Source organism: Uranotaenia lowii, chromosome 3, assembly GCF_029784155.1.
Source record: "Uranotaenia lowii strain MFRU-FL chromosome 3, ASM2978415v1, whole genome shotgun sequence".
NCBI lineage: Eukaryota > Metazoa > Arthropoda > Insecta > Diptera > Culicidae > Uranotaenia > Uranotaenia lowii.
In genome coordinates this window covers 136,088,397-136,093,392 of record NC_073693.1, presented here as the reverse complement: position 1 = coordinate 136,093,392, position 4,996 = coordinate 136,088,397, and the positions used below count along the sequence as shown (strand labels likewise).

General features: G+C 37.2%; 1 long non-coding RNA gene across 1 annotated transcript; it reads right to left on the bottom strand.

Annotated features, from left to right (window-relative positions):
- Positions 1–4,061: 4,061 nt before the first annotated feature.
- LOC129751895 (uncharacterized) lies at positions 4,062–4,542 on the bottom strand. The gene is made up of 3 exons (XR_008738820.1): positions 4,435–4,542; positions 4,279–4,366; positions 4,062–4,185 (listed from the first exon to the last, which is right to left on the bottom strand). It is a non-coding gene; the product is annotated as an uncharacterized LOC129751895 (long non-coding RNA).
- Between the last annotated feature and the right edge of the window lie 454 nt (positions 4,543–4,996).

The window sequence follows — 4,996 nt, the reverse complement described above, 5'->3', positions numbered from 1 at the left end:
AAACTTTTGGAACAGTGTATTCCTTTGGTAAACAAAGCATAAAATAGTCGGTGTTTACTACAGCTTAGGAAAACGCATCCAGCATTCCGAAGTCGAACCGAAAACAATTTTTAAGCGTTCTTTTGTCTAGAAAAAGATTAACAAGAATTTAAAAACGAAGTTATTTTTCGTGCCTTGGTTCAAGACGTGGAGAAATTTGAAACAGAAGCACAACCACTAGTTGTCCCAAGCTTTATTATGGTCAGCAAAATATCGTTTGGACTATCGCATTAATCTTCATAAAAAGCTAAAGCGCATTCTATAACATCACCTGGACTCTAATAAAGCCAAAATCAGGCTATTTGGCCCTACCCTAGAAACGTCATCAAGACATATAATTGTTGGTCATCAATGTTGGTCACCAAAGCTTTTAAAAAGCTATTATTAAACATGTTAGAAATTTTAGTTTTTTTCGGTTCTGTCAGTTCTAGGAGTTTTTTTTTTTATTTTTTTCCAGCAACCATAATGGTTGATGAATGATGATTGCATTATTCAGATATGATCTGGTAAAATTAATAGCTTAAAAAACCAATGTTTTAATGGGTTTTTTTTTTTTTTTTTTTTTTTTTTTTTTTTTTTTTTTTTTGAGCGTCTTTTCTACTGCCAGTCAAGATTTTAGGTAAAATGTATATGAAATAGTATCTTAAAAAAAATGCGCCTCGTCAAATCTGATGGTCAATCATGATGGAATTGATGGAAAAATGCCTGAAAAAATATTTTCCAATGCTTGCATTGTGAATTCATCAACATGGCGTCATTTTGTGCCCTTCGATTTTGCAACCAACATGGCGTGAGTCAATTCATAGTTTTATTATGGTTTAATGATGACCCCAAAAAATGCTACGATTTGACGTTTCTCTCGCAAGCCAACCAATTACACGCTAAGGTTGAGTTCCTCATTTCTGAGTTGTTAATCATTAGTACAGTAAATGAGGACAGACTTTTTGAATGAAAAGAGATTGGTTTTGAATGACCCGTGGAATAAATCATGAGTTGAAGTCAAATTTCGTTGTCTGACGCCATCTTGAAATCCAAGATGGCGGCTTCCGCTGAACTTTAAAATGGTGTAAATGACTTGAAATCGCATGAAACCCCAACAAAATGGGTATCGGGTGAAAGGGCTAAACGAGTAGAAGTTGAATTTCTCTATCAGACGCCATCTTGAAATCCAAGATGGCAGCATCCTGTAACAGCCGGCTAGCTCGGTCGACTCTTAGCTTCAGGATCGGCACAATCACACTTACCAGGGCAGACTTACGACCGACGGTTAGGGTTGCCAACGAGAGAACTTGGGCTGAACAATCAAACAAGGGGGTTTCGGATAGGCGTTGGACAATAGGACATTTACATTTTACAATTTATTGGGAAAACATAGTTTAAGTCAGGCATGTCAAACTCGTTTAGGTGTGCGGGCCGCATTAAAAATTGTCTATGACGTAGAGGGCCGCAGCGAAAATCAGTTGAATCGGTACATTCAGCTTTAGTTTTATTGCAGTAATATTTTGCATAAAAATCAGTGGTATTTTTTTTTGCGACAATTTAAGACGGGGCTACGCGGGCCGCATTGACCTAGGCCGCGGGCCGCATGCGGCCCGCGAACCCCCAGTTTGACATGCCTGGTTTAAGTGGAAAGGTTTGGGGTTTTACAGCATGGTATTTTGACGGGGCTGACGCTTATACCATACGGGGCTCATACCTGGATTGGTGGCGGCGTATCTTGGGAGCCTTCCTAGTGGCGTACGTCCACGTGGTGTTGATGAGGATGACACCCTAACCTTCCAGATGGTGTTTGGGAAGGGTCGACAGGATCCAACGGAACTTGGGTATGGTCCGGAAGAGCAGGAGCTACCCAAGCAACCAAAAGTCGCGTATTTTCTAGCACATGGGACTCATAAGTTCACATTTGGCTGAAAAATGTATTTTCGCGACTTCTAGGTACCTACAATTCCGTAAAAGTTACTCTGGAACTTTCAGCGCCTTTTAAAAGGTAGAAATACTGTATACGCAAACTCTAAGCGCTTTTTATGCGACATTTTTCAAGAAGGGTCCGAACATTCGCTAAGCACCTTATAATGAACTGTTAAAGAACTTTCAAATATCGGGAAGATCTTGTTTGGAACTTTTAAGAGAAATGTCAGAAATTGCTGCCAAATTTCTGTCAAAATTTTTGTTGATTGTTTTCATGAGAGAAATTCTGAAAAACAACAACCAATAACTTCTCTGTGCAATAACGAAACACAAAAACTGTTTTCTTTACTTTTGTTTGATTAATCAGGATGGAGCAGGCGGATTTTTTTTAAAATTCATCAGTGGTGGTCATTAATACCAGCAGGATCCGGCAAGTACCGTTGATGATAGAAGCCGAGTCTACACTGTTCTAGCTACGACCGGTGGCCACCACAGCAGTAACCTGCAGCTACGAACTATGGCAAGTATTTTTGAAAGAATATTCTGTCGATAAGCGATGAAGACGATTAACACCCGCAAACTGCCCGTTTTTTTATTGGAAAAGTGAATATCTCGTGATGTGTATAAACAGAAATTGCTGAAAAAGTGTAATACAATGTTTTGAAATGAAATAAAAGTTTAAACAGAAAGCTTGTGTATTTATTTTCTTCAATCCATGTCCAAAATCCTAGTGGGAAAAGTAAACAATAAAAAATAATCCGCTGAAAGCCGGATCAAAAATTTTCTAAGGTTTAGTTTAAATACCTCATAAAACAACAGTAAATAATAAGCAGCTTTGGCCAGGGGGTTAGCGCGTTTCATAGCAGCTTAGAGAGCCGTGGATCGATTCTCTATAGTCGACAGCAGTTAATTTGTGAAAACAATCAAGTAAACATTAAAATCAATGACATAAAACATGATAGACCGGCAATCTAGCAATCTGTCATCTGGTTGTCAGAGCAATCTGTCAATCGGATTTTTTTTCGGCGCGTAGAAGTTCCTTGACATTCTCTTAGAGGCTGAATAGCGTTCTCTACAGCCACCTAAACGAACTTGAAAGTAGCTTTAAGAACTTAAATTTTGGGCTGATTAGCATTCTCTAGGACCACATGCAGAAGCTGATTAAGCTTCTATGGTACCTCTTTATGGAACTTTTGGTTGCTTGGGTAGGCCCTGAACGGCAATTCAGGTCCGGATGGGTCCACCCGGTGGCGGCAAGAAACGACCGGATGCGTCGGGTGGAAGAAAGGGCCTTCGTCACTTCTCGTCCGAAATTGGGTCCCGCGAAACTCGTTGGCGATGTCCTAGTCTTTTCCGGAAACCCACGTGGCTTTTAGGCTTACACGGAGAATAAAGTATAGTTTTTCCAACTATATTCCGCCTATATTGAACTATATTTCTGATTAATTCTCGGCTAACTATAAATATTAAACTTTGAACTATATATATAATAGATGATCTGGTTGTTTTTTTGCATTCAACTATACATATGATAGATTCAACTATAGCCGTATGGTTGATTTTGTGCATTCAACTATACATATGATAAATTTAACTATAATCGTATGATTGATTCTATGCATTTAACAATAAGTATAGTAGATTCAACTATACTAATATAATTGATTCAATCATAAATATTATAGATTCAAATATACTAATATTATTGATTCAATCATAAATATTATAAATACAACTATATTTATATGATTGATTTTTTGCATTCAACTATATGTATATTATTAAGATTACTATAATACAGTTGGCTTTAAGTTGTGTTCTATCGCTACATTTAAATTAATTTTATGTATCTTGCAATTTTTAAATTTATTTCAAATCACTCATTCGTCATCCAGTTTGGATACATCAAGGAGGTACAATGAAAATACATGCTAGTTCGATCAGACTCCAGCGACGGAAAATTTCCCACTCGGGTGAAATGTTGTTCGAAGGCCCTCCGGAAGCTTCCAGTGCGGAACCAGTAAGCACATTTGGTACGAACTATCTATTTTCGAATGATTTCCTGCAAAAAAATCTTATCTATCACTGATTTAATAAAAATGGGACAGGACTCACGGAGTTATTTTAGCTTCCGGCAGACGGTGACTTCATTCTTCCACCATCTCATCTTCTCGGAACCGGTCCCTACCGCCATCAAATGAGATGCACATCCAACAGATGAACCGGGTTGTCTTTATCCTGTCCGGGGATCCCGCCGATGGGAAACAAGAAAACAAAATGTTGTTAAATTGTGGTGCTTCATCATGAAGCAAATAAATTTAAAAATCTTACCCGTCGTGCTGCTCAGGGCCTCCACTCCCTGGCGGCATCGATCCCTTCGTTGTAATTTGAGCTGCTGCCGCATCTGGATTGAATTGACCTAAAGGGAGGAAAAAATTTGCCCCAAGTTTATTTAAACAAGCAATTGTATGCACCTTCACTAATTACCTTTTGTTTTTGCCATTAGTTAACACCCAGCCACCTGCTGCTGAAGGCACACTGACTACACTTATGTAGATACATTTTTATTCAAGTATCACACAATCAATCATAACAATGTAGTTTTGTTTACTATTTTTATGGTTCAATACCTAGAATCAATCATACATTTGTAGTTGAATCTATCATTTTTTTACAATTGAATCAATTATACCACTACAGTTAAATCTATCATATTTACAGTTGAATCAATTATACCACTACAATTGAATCTATTATATTTATAGTTGAATGCCTAAAATCAATCATACAATTGTAGTTGAATCAATCATATCTACAGTTGAATCAATTATACCATTACAATTGAATCTATTATATTCAAAGTTGATTACATAAGGTCAATCAGCAGTTTATAGTTGAATGCATAAAATAAATCGTACAGTTAAATGCATTATATTGATAGTTCATTGCGTAAGGACAATTAGAGGTTTTAAGTTGAATCTATTATATGAGTAGTTGTTGGGAAAAAATCAACTGCATTTCGATTATTGGTATAACGAGCTGAAATAAT